This window comes from Sinohyriopsis cumingii, chromosome 10 (assembly GCF_028554795.1).
Source record: "Sinohyriopsis cumingii isolate HCF-2022 chromosome 10, ASM2855479v2, whole genome shotgun sequence".
NCBI classification, from domain to species: domain Eukaryota; kingdom Metazoa; phylum Mollusca; class Bivalvia; order Unionida; family Unionidae; genus Sinohyriopsis; species Sinohyriopsis cumingii.
Genome location: NC_142970.1, coordinates 56793557 through 56813093, shown reverse-complemented (window position 1 = coordinate 56813093; position 19537 = coordinate 56793557).

Sequence of the window (19537 nt, the reverse complement as noted above, 5' to 3'; positions counted from 1 at the left end):
GTTATCTGTTTGTATTTACCATATGCTATTGCTTTTTAAGTTCTGTATGTATCACGCAGTGTCAGGTACAGTACCAGGTAATGGTAAATGATAAATGGGTTTATATTTCTCTTGGATAATATCCGTATTATTTTTCCAACTGTTACTTATCCTCTTCGCAATTTAAATAGAAGACCCTTGGGTGAAGATTGTTATGATCTTGAATTGAAAGAACTTGAAAATATTGAATTTTATGACATTGATATAGTAGATATGCGTGCTTAAAGAGGAATTGATGATTATGTTATCTCGTCAGTGCTTTTGAAGACAAAAGTATGGTAAGTGTTAATCACGTACTATATGCAAGAAAACCAAACAAATTAACTCCAAACAATGAATTAAAAGAAATTAAGTCATATTATAGATATTATTAAAACATACTGGCTACGATGTAAAATGAGATTTTGCAAGTAAATACTCGTATACTATGTCTATAGATAGTAATGGTGAATATGACGTAAATTCCATGGACATATACGATAATCTAGTTCAGTTAAAGGTCACTCAAAATCGTGGTGAAAACGTTTCTCACGCAGTTAAACAGAAAGAAAAGGCCAAATGCTCAAGACTGTTTTTTTCAATTTAGAAAATAAAATATGAGAATTTTATTAGAGAATAATTAGAAAATGAAGGTCATATACGAGCCGATAACAATGTAATATATTCCTTGCCATATTTTGCTTGATTAAAACAAAATAAACAAAAGCTAGATCGTGGGGAAATTCCTACAATGCCAAATGTTTAAACTAATCCAGTTGTCTTTGCATCCACAGAAGCAGATATATTTCAGTATATGCTAATAGTCTTAAAGGAAACTGGAGAATATTGGCACGGTCACCTGCCTAGCAGCAGCGAGGGACACTATCCCATTGAACCATACAACCAAAACAAGTACCCGAGGAAATACAAATGCATAAACAATACTGACACAAATTAAAAGTTTGACCATCAAGTAAGAGAGACAGAGACAATGATTGATGATTCCCAAGAAAATAATTAAATGTGAACCAACGCTAACTGTCCGATATCTGATACAGTTAGAGAGAAGTTTCAAAGAAACAACTAAAATAAAATTAAACACAAAAACAATTTTAAAACTATTTTTAAAAAACGATACTATTCAATAAAGACAATTTAAACAATAGCACAAATGTGACATGTATTGCAAATGCAATATCAAAAGATGCCTGTCAAGATAAAAAGTGGTAAGAAGCATTGATTTTCTTACTCCACGTACCCCTTCAACCACAGCTTCAACTATTCCTGGCCATTCCTGCTTTGAAATGATTAATAATGACTTCAAAAATGTACCCAATTATTTGGTTGGCTTCACCAAAAAGGCTACGTCATCGTCATCTAGAGTTTTGATAGGGTGAAAGGCAGGTTATTAAATAAAGTTTTACAGCTTATTTCTTTTCTTGCCGAACGCATTTGCTTTTTCTTTTCACTGCATTGTAGTTTGTAAATAAGCATTTGTAGTCAGAGGTCTTCCCAGAGTGACTAGAAGATTTTAAAGTGATTAAAATATGTCGAAATGTCGAATATAGCACCTTCAGCAGCACCAAGTATCCAAATAACCGATTTTAATTTATTTCATTGTAGATGTTGCTTTTGACATTTCTAAGCAACCACGTGTCTTCTGAATCCTTATAAATGGTGTCAGACTAAAAATTCTCACAACTTTGAATGAGCCTTTTCCCTACAGTAGATCTGAAACTGACATGGGTAGCGGAAGTAAATTTGATTTCTTGATATCATACAATTATTAGAAAAGATAAATGATGAGAGAGAAACGCATATGTATAATTAACTAATATATATATATATATATATATATATATATATATATATATATATATATATATATATATATATATATATATATATATATATATATATATATATATATATATGTGTGTGTGTGTGTGTGTGTGTGTGTGTGTGTGTGTGTGTGTTAGTTAATTAATGATCGTGTCAGAAGCTTGACATTGGTAGCTTCACCAAAATCAACTCAGTCGATAAAAATAATGAATGTATTAATTACAATTTAAGTTAGTTGTAATTAACTGAGTAGAGAAATCGAATTGTGAATATTCCGTAATTATGTAAAGCGTTTCGTATCCTTTGTATATCTTGGAAAAAATAAAAATGAAAATATTAATATAAAACGCTGTAAAGTCGGATGATCCTGATAGCAAATCGTCAACGGTTTATAAATCAGTTTTCAGTACATTATATATTTTATTTCGTAACTATCAATAGATGAGAATATCAGAGCGATATCATCAGCAAAGAGTCTCGCTGCACTCAGGAGGTCATCGACTATATCGTTAATATACACAATAAATAATAATGGACCTAAAATAGTACCCTGCTGTACACCAACCTCAACATATTGGTTATTAGATCCGCTACTATTTATAAATATTGAAGTCTATTTCATTGGAAGTCAGAGAACCAATCAATAAGAGAGATATCAATGCCATTGCATCTTAATTTATATATTAAACCTTTATGTCATATAGATACATCGCTAAAACCACACACGTCATCCTTGTGATCAAGCGCAGTACATATATTATGGTACATATCTACGAGCTGAAATATTGTACAGTTGTTGGGAAGAAAACCGGATTTATATTTAAACATAGGATCGTTTGAGTGAAGGTGATTATAGAGATGCTTTCCCAGCCCAACTTGATAGTGCATCCCTTTTCAAACAATTGTATTACATTCGCGGCTTTCCTTACAGATTATAAGATTTTTTAGTAAGGAACGTATTGAATAGGACATATAATCGTTTGACTATGAATGCAATGGTTCCTTTGAGCATATGGTGACTTATTTTATCCACGCCACAATCTTTGTTGGTTGCATCATAAGAGTCTTGTTCTTTTATTAATATATTAGTTAATTTGTTATATGTTGTCAAGCGTATGTCTTGAACATTGACAACGGTGTGATCAACTTTCGCTGTAGCAGAAGAATAACAATTAAAAAGTACTGCTTTTTCGACCTCTGAAAACGCAAACACATGTAGCATCCATCCACATTAGAGCCCTTTAATGGAGGTATTGATGTTGAAAACGTTTGTAAAACAAAGTGACGCAGAAGTTTCCGATAATTTTTCGAGTCTACCCCAGAAAATTAATAATGTAAAAATCTCCAAGGTATATGCTTGTTTACTCTTTTTTTTATACTTATTCTTGATTTCATACGTAATTTTGTATGTGTTCTCCAATGATTATTATTAATTTGTTTTCATGCAGTCGCGCTTCCTGCTTGTTCTTTGAATTGTGTTGTCGTACAAAACATCTGTTCCACATCTCCCTTATAAATATAAATATACATATAGATTTTATAAATATTGATGTATAGATAGGATTTGTAAGTATAGACCTATAGCCAAACAACATTTGTTCGCAATCGTTGAATGACTCCAGTCCAAAATACATATTTGAGCTCACCCATGTGTACAATCCATCTAGACAATTACGCTCCTCTTCATACACTCGCATTCTCAATGTTCCCACTGTTAAACCGAAGCCACACGGACAACGTTCTTTTCCGTACCAGGCCCCAGCTACGTGGAACGAATTGCCAATAGATTTTAGACACAAGAATACTGTGATCTCATTCAAGAGCGCTCTTAAAATTCACCTAATTTGACTTAAAGAACAGAATTTAAGACTTATTAATGTTTGCTTCCTTAATTATTGTCCTCGTGTTTTATTTTGTAATATGGTGTTTTGTTTCTCGCAATCTTTTTTGTGTGCGTTTTTATGTGTTATCTAATATTCTAAAACACTTAGAGCTTCTAAAGCTTAGGCGCTGTACTATGTCCACATTATATTTCTTGTTACAAACAAGAGATATTTGCTCTGACCGAGTGGTGTCAAACCCTGGCGCAATTCCGATAGAAGTCATAAGTTTACCCTAATCCAAAGACTTCTTATACAACTTCTGTTGTAAATTAGAAAGCCTAATGTGTCCATTCTATAAATAATTTTAATCTAATCAATACAAGACCACAGTTCTCACAACTTTCCAATTGTATATCAACCGCAGATCTGCATGGTTTCTCTTCATCAACTTTCTGTACTGTCAGCAGTTTACGCCGTAACATTATCCCCTAACCCCTAACACAGGGAACTATTTTTTACCACGCCAGCTCAGTCCAGTCAATTCATGGTTTAGAGCCACATTTTGCCTGTAAAATTACATCACATTTGCCACCATGGCGACATAAACGGTATCTGATCTGCGAGTCCCTTCGTGTTTATTGTATTTTTGTAATTTACCAGTCTCCAACTAAATACTGCACCTGCAGTCACACAACCAATGTACACCACTAGATTTTAATAGGGACTATGGAACGACAGGGACAAGCATGCGGTTTTGACCTGAATTCATCAAAAGTAAATCATGTCATCATGAAAACTCATTAACACTTCACTCCGTGATGTTTGCTCCTAGTAATTGGCTAATTATTTCGGGCTAAGGAATATTTCCACTGGACCGAGTTCCAATAATAAACAAATAATCACAAAAATATAAGAATTCCTTACAACGGGTGCTATAACTAAATGCGCATACTCCTAATTTACTATGTTACCCCCGCCTTCAAAAGATCACTCGTCCTCGAGTAGCACAAACGTCACACTTATGTGGGCAAATTGATATTGATTACATTCCCTAAAATCAACCACCAATCCGAGTAAGGATTCCTAAATATGATAATATAAAACTCAAAATCAATGGGCTTGTTTCTAATAACCCATTACTCACATCCTTCAATAAATTTTTATGCGAATTACTGATTACTTATAAGTAAACTAAAGGTCAACAATGAATACAAATTAACCAACGTGACAATGTTCCGACCCTATCTGGTCTCAGACTCTCATACGAATCCTCGGAATACGCCGCAGAAAAGACTTCTCTACACATAGGCCTTTAAAAATATAACAAATGTAACACAGGACCATTCCTGTTTATCCGAAAAACAAAGGTCCGGAGTTTGAGTTTCCAGCAGGATAACGCGTCTCCCAATTAACCTTAGCGCACCTGCGCAAAATATATATATTTCAACTCAGTCTTGGTCAGGCGATCTTATCTTCTTACAAATAACTCACTGCTAATGGACCAATGCTACAGCGACCGAAATAGTTCTAAGAGAACCCACTCCCGAAAGCAAGAGGTTGAACACCATCACATAATCGATTCAACTATTCGGTGGTGTGCAGTAGCACCACTTCATGCAGCTAATTAATTGTCATGTGCTATGAATTATCCTTCCGAACTTCCCAAATGGACACTAATTTTTCAAGCAGACAATTCAAACTATGCATGAAGGAAACCATATTGGACCATTACAACTGTCAAGATGTTATCGAACAGTTTTCAAAATACACTGTATGAAGCAATTTCAAGCTGGCGAGACGCACACATGTCAATGACAATGTCACATGTGAACTTTCCTATTTAAAACGAGGTTAGAAAATGCGTTCTTCAAAGCATAACACGTCTCTTACGAACCTCAAAAACACAGACCAATACTAGACTCGACACTGCCTTCCTTCAACTATTCACCACTCGTACTGACTCTACTGGGACAGAATAAGAAAAAAAACAACAGTCCACCAACATCCAAACAATCATACATAAAACCACCACCATCCCATATCTATTTAGGTCTGTTTCATTCACAGCACAAAGCAAACAAATATATTTAATTTACCAAACTCTGGTTCCAATCAGCAAACAACTTTTAAAAGCTTTTCTGATCTAACATTGCACACGATCAATCTACACAACTTAACCGTACGAACATAACAAGAATTAGACATGTCATTACATAATTGACTCAGCTAGAATCACACTATGTATACAGCCGATGGACGCATATCAATCGGATTTTAAATGCGCGTCTTTTGTACCTCAATCACTTAGACCCTTGGTCATATACCCAACCAAATATTAATAATCACGGGAAAACAATTATTGCCACCTATATTAATTTGTTTTTATCACTCCTCAGTGCTATCAGCACATGAAACAACTGAAATCAGCTTAAAATAGTGTCCGAAACTGAAGACAACATAGTAGTGTTTCCTCGAGGCGCCTCTGTTTGCTCCATTAAATTGGTCCTTTGAGCCGTAATTTGATATGGCGACACTTCTTCCTTCTCGGTTTCATCACCGCTATCGTGTGACTCTTCCTGGCTATCGGTGTGTTCACTCTCAGCTGGCAACAAGCATAGTTTTAGTCGGTTGAAGAGAACAATCTGAATCGCCTTACGATTGCTCCATTCGATCAGGTATGTAACATCCGTTACTTTCTTAACAATGCGCAATGAACCAGTCTATTTGACCTGAAGTTTAGGTTATGTCCATTTCTTTCTAAGACTATGGTGCAACCACACACGGTCTTGTCACTGAAAGATTGACCACGAACCTTGAGATCATAAGCGGCCTTCTGAGGCCGAACAGAGGTGCCTATATTTACCCGTACTTCCTCGTTGACCTCCCACATTGCCTTACTATAATCCAACACAAATTGAGGTAGATTCTTTGGGACCTCGTCTGGTGTTTTGCCAACTAAAGGATCCGTAGGGAGAATCCCGTCTCGAATAAGCATCAGCTTATTCGGGGCGAATCTGGAGGAAGTGTGCTCAGGTGCACGATAGGCCATGCTCGTAAGAGAAAGGTACTAGTCCCAGTTTTCTGGTTTATCATCCACCTATGCTGCTAGCATCTGGTACAAAGTTAGGTTATACCATTCCACCATCCCATTACATTGTGTATGACAAGGGGACGTTCGCGTGTTCTTAATGCCTAATGCTACACAAAGCTATTTGAATACGGCATTTTCAAATTGTTGGCCTTGGTCAGATAACAGTACACGAGGCACGCCAAATCTACAAATAAAACCGTGGTTGCTTCAATATTAGGCAGAGACTCCGCCTCAGTCCACTTAGTGAAATGATCTCCAATCACAATGATGTACTTTTTCCGCCTTTGTACCCAGAACATTGAGGGCTATGGTGCAACGACGAAATTTTTAACTGGCTTGACCGACCTAGCGAAACTCGCACAAGCATCTCGTCTGACATCTCAAATAATTTTTTATGCCCCCATAACGCCTTAATGGTTGCACTATTCCAAGAGATTTCTTTCCAAGTTGGGCATTGCTGTGCCTCAACCCAACTAATTACTCTTGTTAAATTACCATCTTTCCACTTATCTCTCTAAAAAAAAATATCTCACCACTGCCATCAGAAATGTTCTTGTTACAAACCAGGAGTAATTGCTTTGACCGAGCGGTGTCAAACCCTGTCGCGATTACGCTAGAAGTCATATGTTTACCCTAATCCAAAGACTTCTGTACAACTTATGTTTTAAATTAGAAAGCCCAATGTATCCGTTCTACAGATAATTGTACTCTAATCAATTGTCTATCAACCACTAATCTGCAAGGTTTCTCTTCATCAACTTTTTGCACTGTCAGCAGTTCACGCCGTAAAACTATACAAATATCCCCTAACACAGGGAATTTTTTTTTACTATGCCACTTTAGGCCAGTAAATTCATGGTTTCCAGCCACATTTGGCCTGTAAAATTACATCTCATTTGTCACCATGGCGACATAAACGGTACCTGCTGAGTCCCATGTTGTTTATTCTATTGTGTCATTTACCAGTCTCCAACCATAAATACTGCACCTGCAGACATACAACCAATGTACAGCACTATATTTAAATAGGGACTATGGAACAACAGGGACACTAATGCATCTCTGGTCTGAATTTACCAAATGGAATCCAGGTCATCATGAAAACTCACTAACACGTCGGCCAAGTCTGCGCATTGGGTAATTCTGCTCAACAATACGTCATTTCTGTAAAGATTGGATCATGTGTTTTTTTGGAGACAAAATCCATTTTGTTTCAATAAAAAACGATCGCACTTTAATTAAGAAAAGTTATATTCATAAAGTGTACAAAAATATCCCACGCTTCGACTCGAAATGCATATGAAAATGTGATTTCTAAATGTCAACATAAAGACCTACTCCATGACCTTCCTGAACCTGTAACCCAGAACATCCTATTTACTATGTATCTTTAAGAATCGTACCAATAAATACATTTTTTTAAAAGACAGAAATGTATACCATAAACAAAATTTGCGTCCTTATCCAACTTTCCAATTTTGCAAGAAGTCGTCCCATACGTACAAAATCGGCTGCTACCCAACGTGTCAACTTGCCGCTAGAACGGGATTCTCAAGAAATTTCCCGACGTATAGTCTGTTTTTAAATTCTTTAGTAATTTTCACCATATACAAGACACTGTAAACACATTACATCCTATTCATTGTTGTTTCGTAACAAAAAAAAAAATACCATAGTGTCGACAGGATATTGCCACTTTGTATCGTTGATTATATAAACATTGTAGATAAATCCCAAAGAAAGTGCACACATACCGTTAAGGCGAACCATATTATTGTAGGTTACATGGTATAAGTTCAGTTTCAAAGTTTTCATCCAGCCCAAATTCTTTTTTTTTTTCTAACTCCAGATTTCTGCGTATTTTGTCCGTTATGCATGAGATGGGAAGGGGGAACGAAAAACAAAATGATTGCGATGAAATTGTGTACCATGTTAAATTCTTTAAAAAAAAAACGGGCATTGTTAATACTTTTTATCGTTATTTTTATACGTCACTAATGAGTAATAATTGGAAATTGATCATTGATCTATAGGCCTAGAGAGATCGTGGGTTCGATCCCCCGCCGAGTCATACCAAAGACTTACAAAAAATGGTACTAACAGCTGCCTCGCTTGGCGCTCAGCATTAAGGGGTTAGTGTTTGGACTGGTCGGCCTGGTGTCAGGATAATGTGACTGGGTGGGACATCATGCTACATGTCTGCGATGTGATGCCCCAGTGCTAAGCAACACTATAAACTGCCACACTGCAGACACCGTAGCGATATGACTGAAACATTGTTAAAGCTACGTAAAAATCCAAATCACACACACACACACACACACACACACTATAGGCCTAGAATCGACAGAACACAGTTACAAGAATGTTTACATATGCGTATTATTGCGCCATTTGCAGATCACAATTTGTTATACCTATATTATTGGTTTATACGAATACTGTAAACGCCATTTTATTTTTAATGTGTGTGTGTGTGTGTGTGTGTGTTTATATATATATATATATATATATATATATATATATATATATATATATATATATATATATATATATATATATATATATATGGGGGTGGGCGGTGGGGGTGAGTATATGTGTGTATCTGTGTGTACGTTCGTCGTGTGTGTGTGTTATACAAATAGATATAGATATGTTGTTGGATAGGCAGATGTAAAATTTAGGATATGACATATAACAATAATTCTTAGAATTTAGAGGATAGCCCCCACATCATAGGTTAAACGGTTAAATGTAAAACTAAAGAACACGCATAATCCAAAGTTTTTATGGAGCTTAGCGCTATCCGTGATATTAGTAAATTCAAACAGGATATTAATTTTCATTTCTTGGAATAACATCATTTGTAGGCAATACATGCTACCAATAACCGAAAACAATCCGTAGTAAACATTAGGAAAGAAGTTTAGTAAACACAAAGAGGTCGGGTAAAATTTGAGAATGTTCACTTTACAGAAATCAGACTATCAAATTCCTAAAAGAACCTTTAGCATCACATGTATGGAAAAGAGGACATTGCTAGAAAAGGACCAATGAATATCGTGATAAGTATAGCCCGTTAATATTTCTTATGGTATCATTTCTAATTCATATAAGACAGAGGCAACGAAGCGTTTTCTTTCAAAAAGTGACATCTATTCGCTGCTTTATTACTTAATTATTTTTGTTTTCATTGTCTCCTACGTGCCATCAGTATTCTTAACGAATTTTTGAGCCTTCCACAACTTCAATTAAGGAACATAAAAGTTCCTAACAATGGAAGCAATATATAATATATTAAATTACCTCCTATTTTGTGCTGCTAAACGATCCCTAATGGATTTTAGTGCGACAAGATAACGGCAAGAACGATAGTCTGACAATGTTAAAACCATCCACAAGCAATGATAATTTTTCATTCCTGTCATCGATATGCTAAATCATGGAGACTATTCAATTGTAATAATGTATGTGTATGTCAGACAGACTTTTCCTTGTTCCTGTATCTCTCTGCGGACTCGAGATGTAGAATAGGTCATACACGCCCTCCTGTATATCGTAATCACGTAGAACTAACTGGTCCTTTATGACTACCCGTATATCATAACGGGGATGCAGAAAAGGCACTCTAAGTCCTCGGGTATATCGTAATGGGGGTTGTAGAACAGGCCTTACACGGCATAAGGTATATCCTGCTGGAGGGTGTAGAATGGGCTATATACGTCATCCGGTATATGCTAATGGCGGACTTAAAATAGGCAATATACGTCATTAGGTATGTCGTAATGGGGGACGTAGAATAGGCACTATACATAATATGGTGTAACATAATGGGGAGGGGTGGGTAAAGAGAAGGAGTGTGATAGAAAAGGTCATATACGTCATCCGGTATATAGTATTATGCGACTAACACGAGCTGCAGTTGTGCTGTAGTTAGCAAGCCAAACTCGTGACCGAAAGGGTGCGAGTTCGAATCCTACATTAGGATCAGCTAGGGTCACTACCGTGGTATTTTGCTTGGATAAGGCACGTTGTTCCAATTGCCTTGGCAATCAATAACCTATATGTGTTGTTTTGCTTTGAAACACCCATGTAAGCCAATCTTCTTGTGAACAAGGAATGCTTAAAAGAAATGCATTTCTATAAATAAATAAAAAATGAAAACAAAACAATATTATTTTTTAAAAAAGTTCGTAAGATAAGAGTACCTAAAGGCCGCGACTCAAACATTCGTATGTCTATTTTGCCCAGATACACGCCGCTTCTTTCGAAAATGGGATGCTGGGATGAATTATTAAAAAAATTAAAGGAATTAATCCAGTTAAATTATATTCAGATGAAAGACTGCTGCTTTCCAAAGGCTGTTATAGACTGCTGCTTTTCTAAGGCCGTTATAGATTGCTGCTTTTCTAAGGCTGTTATAGAATGCTGCTTTCCTAAGGCCGTTATTGACTAATGCATTACTAAGGCCGTTATAGACTGCTGCTTTACTAAGGTGTTATAGACTGTTGCTTTACTAAGGCCGTTAAAGACTGCTGACTGCTGCTTTCCTAAGGCCGTTATAGACTGCTGCTCTACTAAGGCCGTTATAGACTGCTGCTTTACTAAGGCCGTTATAGACTGCTATTTTACTAACGCCGTTATAGACTGATGCTTTCCTAAGGCCGTTATAGACTACTATTTTACTAACGCCGTTATAGACTGCTGCTTTACTAAGGCCGTTATGGACTGCTATTTTACTAACGCCGTTCTAGACTGCTGCTTTACTAAGACCGTTATAGAATGCTGCTTTCCTAAGGCCGATATATACTGCTGCTTTCCTAAGGCCGTTATAGACTGCTGCTTTCCTAAGGCCGTTATAGACTGCTGCTTTCCTAAGGCCGTTAAAGACTGCTGCTTTCCTAACGCCGTTATAGCAAGAAGGAAAAGCACGTTTTCTACTGATATCAAATGTTCGACTTCGATGAAACTCCCCACTTTTGTATGCACAGTTCTAAATAAATGCGACATTTAGCGTGAGTTTGTTACCTTGTGGCACGTGTTGCTTGCTAATCGAACAGACAGTACCAATAAATAGAATTCGATACGAGTGTAAGGCGTATATTAGTATGAGTCACTCACGCTTCGGCTTTTACTTCGGTGCAGTAGAAAACCAGGCAAACACACCCCAGGGTGGGGGTGGTGAAGGCGAGACCAAAGTGAAATGTAAAAATTGTGCCCTATATTTTGCGGGGCTAGGTAGGGTTGCGAGTGTTGACTAAGATTAAATACAATTAATAATCAAAACAAAGCATGCTAGTTCACACGTTTATGGCAAAGAGACGTAAATTTTATATCAGTTAGGCAGAATGTTGTTGTAAGAACAACTTATAGTACAAGTCACATGGGTCATATATGCGCATTTACTCATTTTATATTAAATAGAAATTGTTCTTTACAAATTTAACACTATTTTTTAAAATACTAAAATCTATTAAATCCTGATTATTGAATGCTCTGCACCTTAACTGTCACTAGGAAACTTCCAGACGAATGTTATCTATCGCTATGGACTTTCACAATGGTGGCTATGTATTAAACTTGGGTCAAAACCAGGGCGGGTCGAGTGGAATCGTCACAGTCGAGGGTAGTACGAATTTGTTTATCAAAATGCGCAGTTTTCATTATGACATCACAGAGCGCGAGATTCAATCCGGATGGTACTGGATCATACCTTTAGGTTCATTTTTCGTCCAAATATGGCTACGTACTTTAACATGGATTTTGCCGTATGGTATCTCTAGGAGCGTCTACATAATTACCTTCCAAAAGAATATGGATCTATACGAATCTAAATGCAGTGAATACTTGCCACTTAAAACTATTTAGAATCAAATTATAAGAAATGACACCCGTTAATGAAATAGTCGGTGTGACTTGTTCTGTATTTTGAATACAACGCGAATCTCTGTTTAACGTCATTTACATTATTACATCATAATGCTGATGATGTCAGCACTTTGTTATGTGATCAGATCAACGTATCCGGCTGATGTAACCTTACTTGAAATGGTGCGAAGTTCTGCCGATTTTTTTCTCCCCTAGTTATTTACTATTTATACTAGGTTATGTAATTACATTGATATACGTAATGGGTGTGCCCAGTTGTCCGTATAAATATCAGGGCAAATTCATCTCGTTCGTTATGTACACAGTTCACCGTTGCACTGATTGAATGAATGCTAAAATACTTGTGACGTCATAATGTTTGCCCATGCTTTAAAAAAAAGAGCTTCGAATAGTGGAAATCCTAGTAACAAACAACATGCTAAGAGTGGTCAATGATGAATCAGTTTTAAAGGAAATAAATCATTATATTAAAGGTTCAATAAAATGAGAAAGAAAATTCTTTCACATCAATATACCAAAATATATGAGTTATTTCTTTTTCATGAGTACCTAAAGGGGAATAAACCTTGCTAGAATAAACGTATAAAGATTTCCTAATAAAACCTAATGTCGTTTTGTCAGCGAAAAGGAGATATTATAGTCAACGTAATGAAAGATATTCGAATAATTCCACCATTTCGCATTTATCGAACACTATGACGTCAGTTTTTGCTTGTGACGTCATGAGATGGTATTATAGTTGTTACATACCGGAAAAAGTTATGACATATTCACATTAACCTAAATAACAAATTAGTCATGTGATGAACTTGTGTGATGCAAACAAAATATCACCATCCCACGTTAAAGGCATTTGGATTACTTCGGTGGCATTAGCAAAAATCATTGCCGATACGAGCCGATTAAAAATACAAGGAAGTGGTTGAAAATCAGTTGATATAAGTCAAACGTTTGGGGGATCTGAGCATTTGGTTGAGTTTATTACTCTGCAGTTTTTAAGAGTACGGGTCAATAGGTCATCATTCTGGGTTTAGTGTAAGTCTGTCTGAGAAATTTGTTGTAACATTGGAAATAAATGTCCTTGTGGTAATCTTGCAAATGGATGCCCTTATTTACGTTGACATTTAAGCATTGTTTCATATTTCTATCCATAATTTAGTGATTATGAGCTTGTCAGCTTTGTTTGATTACATGTGAGCCCACAATGATGTAAAATGATTCGCTTCCCTCCCCGTCCCCCTCCCCGCCCAACATTGATAAAGCTTAGAGAAAATAAACGTATCAGTAAGTTAATTAGAGGACTGAAATGGAAATCTGCATTTTCTTCTAGTTTTAAGCAACCGCGGGAGTATCGTTATCTCGAATTGGATATTAATAAAGATTATTTTTTTTCTTTGCAATAAAATAGTTTTTAATGCAGTAATTTGTGTTAAAACATAAGTAATTTATGCAAATCCCTTTGAAACATATATTATTGTCTCACTGATTTGATGATTACTGAGTTCTACCGTCAGTGAGTGAGTAGTCAGTAACTTATCGGAATAAAGTTTTAATATTTATGCAGATCCAATCGGGATTTACTCACATCACGCGTGTTATAATGAGGTCATCATACAGGGTTTTATTCACAAGTGTTATGATGAGATCATCCTACAGGGTTTTATTCACACGTGTTATGACGAGGTCATCCAACAGGGATTTATTCACACCTGTTTTGATGAGGTCATCCCACAGGGTTTTATTCACACGTTATGTTGAGGTCGTCCTACAGGGATTTATTCACACGTGTTATGTTATGATAAGGTCATCCTACGATTTATTCACACACGTTATGACGAGGTCATCCTACAGGGATTTATTCACACGTGTTATGATGAGGTCATCTTAAAGGGCTTTATTCATACGTATTATGTTATAAGGTCATCCTCCGATTTATTCACACGTGTTATGATGAGGTCATCCTATTGGTTTTTTTTTCACACATGTTATGATGAGGTCATCCTACGATTTATTCACACGCGTTATGACGAGGTCATCCAACAGGGATTTATTCACACCTGTTTTGATGAGGTCATCCCACAGGGTTTTATTCACACGTTATGTTGAGGTCGTCCTACAGGGATTTATTCACACGTGTTATGTTATGATAAGGTCATCCTACGATTTATTCAGACACGTTATGACGAGGTCATCCTACAGGGATTTATTCACACGTGTTATGATGAGGTCATCTTAAAGGGCTTTATTCACACGTATTATGTTATAAGGTCATCCTCCGATTTATTCACACGTGTTATGATGAGGTCATCCTATTGGGTTTTTTTTCACACATGTTATGATAAGGTCATGCTACGATTTATTCACACCTGTTTTGATAAGGTCATCCTACAGGGATTTATTCACATCTGTTTTGATGAAGTCATCCTATTGGGGTTTTTTTCACACATGTTATGATAAGGTCATCCTACGATTTATTCACACACGTTATGACGAGGTCATCCGACAGGGATTTATTCACACCTGTTTTGATAAGGTCATCTTACATGGATTTATGCACACACGTTATGATGAGGACATCCTACAGGGATTTATTCACACACGTTATGACGAGGTCATCTTACAGGGATTTATTCACACCTGTTTTGATGAAGTCATCCTACAGGGATTTATTCACACGTGTTTTGATGAGGTCATCCTATAGGGATTTATTCACACGTATTATGATGAGGTCATCTTACATGGATTTATGCACACACGTTATGATGAGGACATAAAGTTACATGTTTTAATTTTTACTCACGATATTGTTTTGTATCGGTGGTTAGATTTTGTAGTGCCGTATACGTTACAGGGATATTACCGGAATCCTCAACGAAGCATGTTGACAAAGTGTAAATATTTCGGTACAAGTAAAATAAATTTTAATAAAGCGAAGAAAACAAATGAAATCAAGTGCAACATTGGCACTTTTTTAAAGTATCTTTCTGTATTTGTTTTTTCCCAAATATGGTAAATTTTTCACAACATAAGAAAACCCTGTAGATTTATTGCTTAATACCCGTATGGCATGCCGTGAAGTTTCATATAACCGGATACTTACTGCTCGTATGCCATGCTGTGAAGTTCGATATATCACATTGCATTATACTTTGGGGGGGGGGGGGGGGGGGGCACCGTAGTAAAATGCGCTCGTCTTTACCGATCATTGCCATCTCACCACTATCCGCGTGGGTTCGAGTCTCGCGCTTGGCCAATATGGATAAGTAATAAAGCTGGCAGTAGCTTCACATGGGTCATTAGTTCTTACCCGAGTTTTCCCCGGCTTCTTCCTCCACCAGTTATACTTGCCGTCATATATAGCCTATCTTGCGCTGGCACTATGCATTAAACCCCAAGCAAGAACTTTCTACTCGTGTTCCATGCTCTAACGTTCCACATACCACATTGTGGTCAATAAAACTTACCATCATTATGTTTGTATTCCCACTTTTTCCGGTGAACCTTTAAACGGTTATCGCTTTTCTCCCTAATTGATTGTGAAACGAAAACAATCAGCACGCTTGCATTCCGTTTCCTGCCATGGACATGCAAGTAAATTGTGCTTGGAAGTATCGCTAAGACACTATACGGTCTCATATACGTGATACACCGCACGGAACATTCAACAGAGCAAAAGTTTTAAGGCTTTTATTAGCCCCATGCACAATATCCTCCCATTCTAATGTGCCCTTTTGGGCTTACACAATATTGCCCAACAAAATTTTCCCATGAGAACAGATCAGTAGGGAAAGAGAGGGTTTTGATGAGCGTTGTGTGTATCATTTATTGAATTGTCTCCTTTCTTTGAAGTTTTATATTGGGACTTTATCAGATCCCGTTGTATCTGACAATACCCAGCACTATCTTGTATTAGGTCCTTTATACAGCCCATACAACGATACAGCGAAGCGATGTCGACGAGTCTCTAAGACGACAACCTACTCTCTCTTCCAGAGATTTATCATAACAGAATGACTAGCAGGACATGGCCTGTCTCGAAGAGTTGTGACTTTTTTGCTGTACCGACATGATACGTAACACATCTTTGTGGTAAATTGTACTTTGAGAAACTTATTGCATACACAATTTTATAATAAGGTTAATCTAGGATTTTGTTTGACCGCTCCGGTGGCCTAAGTGGTAAAAGCGTCTGCCTCGGATGATATATGTCGCGAGTTCGAACCTCGGCTGAGTCATACGAAAGACTTATAAAAATGGACGCTCAGCATTAAGAGGTTAGTGTTAGGACTGGTTGGCCTGGTGTCAGGATAATGTCACTGGGTTGGGACATCAGGCTACATGTCTGCGGCATGATGACCGAGTGCTAGGCATCACTATGAACAGCACACTGCAGACATCTTAGAGATATGACCGAAAAATTGTTGTTGTTGTTATGTTTAACGCCATTTTTCAGCACACGATAGGCTATGCAAGGCGGTCAGTAATAACGGTGGAGGAAGAACCCTGGATAACCCCGGGAAGAACCACCGACCCACGAGAAGCTACTGGCAAGCTTTCTCACATAGACTCAAACCCACGCAGACAGAGGTGAGATGGCAGTGATTCGTAACAGAGAGCGCTTTAGACCAATCGGCCACTTGGGGCCCCCTGAAAAATTGTTAAAGCTACGTTACAAATCAAAATCACACACACACAATTTAGGATGCTGAAGGAACAACGGACACACACACACACACACACACACACACACACACACACACACACACACAGTGAACCATATCTAGCTTTCTTTGAGGTACGCTTGACATATACTATGAACCTACGACAGCCAAAAAATTTATTTCGACTTTTGATCCCTATGTCTGTATGAAAAAGTCTGTCTTAGTGTAATATTTTCAGTAAACGTTATACAAAGTCGACATTAGCAACTATGACTGTTTGTTGTCCAAAAACTAAACTGTCCATGTAAGGCAAGGAAATAAATGGAAATCTACTGTGTATTTTTATTTCCCGCAGAAATTTTAGAAAGGAAACAGGTTTTGCGAAAGTATTATTCACAGCAAACGCTCTGATGCAGCATAAAATCTATTCCGATCGCCAAAAATTGGCATTTTTAAAATTCGCAATATACCAGACTAATAAACAATATGTCTTAACCGGAATATGCTAAATATAATACACCAAGAAATAACATTTTTATTCTGAATATACTAAATATATTAGACTAATAAATAACATTTTATTAGGAATATACTAAATATACGTTACCAATAATTAGCATTTTATTAGGAATATATTAAATATACTAGACCAAAAAATAACATTTTATTAGGAATATACTAAATATAATACACCAAGAAATAACATTTTTATTCGAATATACTAAATATACTAGACCAATAAATAACATTTTATTCGAAATATACTAAATATACTAGATCAATAAATAACATTTTATTAGGAATACACTAAATATACTAGACCAATAAATAACATTTTATTAAGAATATACTAAATATACTAGACCAATAAATAACATTTTATTAGGAATATACTAAATATACTAGACAGGCAAACATTTAATAACGTTAACCATTTTAACAGGTACAGAACCTAGTGGTAAAAAGGAAGTATTTCTCATTTGACCACAGACCTAAACACATTCTCTTCAACTATGCAATCTATCAAATTCGAATTCCTCCACAATGAACCGAGTTTACGTGCAGGATATCGATTAGTGGTTACAAATAGAATAACTGAACGCAAAACAGAAGGCTTGTTGCCGACAGCCAGATTCCTTAGTTTGTGGTTTTACATTAATCTCGTACGAATATTTGCATCTTTTATAAATCACGTTTATAAAATACATAATACGACTGCAAGGTCAAAATGCCAGAGGTACGCTATAGTGTTAACAAAGAAATACATTCTATACCAGCAGGGTGTTGGACCCTGCTGCCCTTCTAGTTATCCCTTCTGCCCTTACTTAGTGAGATAAAAACATCTTCATTTTGTTTGCTTTTTTCAGATACATATAAATCATTACATGAAAATATATGCAGTTTATCTCAGACGTATTAATATTGTCAGTTGTATGCATGCGAAATATATTTGCTTCTCTGTAAGTAGCAATGTACAGTAATGTCTACATGCCCAGCCGTGTCTCTTTAACGCCATGCCCTGCCGTGCCTTTTTAAAGCTAGCCCTGTCGTGTTTGAAAGCCACGCCCAGCAGTGACTTTTTAGCGCCACTCTGTCCTCTTTTAGAATCTGGAAGAGATCCTACAAATAAAATCCTGTCCTTTTCATATTTTAAGTATTTTGTAATTCGCTCGAGTCAAACTTATATATATATATATATATATATATATATATATATATATATATATATATATATATATATATATATATATATATATATATATATATATATATATATATATATATATATATATATATATATATATATATATATATATAATACAAAGGAATAATTTCCGTAACGCAGTTCACACCTTAATTAAAGCAGATTTTAGATTTCTATTGTTCTCCGCCATTTGTAACGGGGTGACCGACATATACGACCCGCTCAAAGGTAGACGAACACACAAAAAACACAGTGAACATAAATGCTATTCGTTGCGTGCATTTTCTATTTTAGCACAGCGATCATATTACGGTGTTCCTGAGTGCACACGTTTGCCCTTGCAAAAGGGAGAATTTTTTATCCGAGGGTTTCAAAGTGATTCTTGAGTACGCAGGTAAACGTTCCCACAAAGCTAAGCCCTGTGCTATCATAATTATCGAGTACGCAGGGAAGCGTTCCCACAAAGCTAAGCCCTGTGCTATCATAACTATCGAGTACGCAGGGAAAC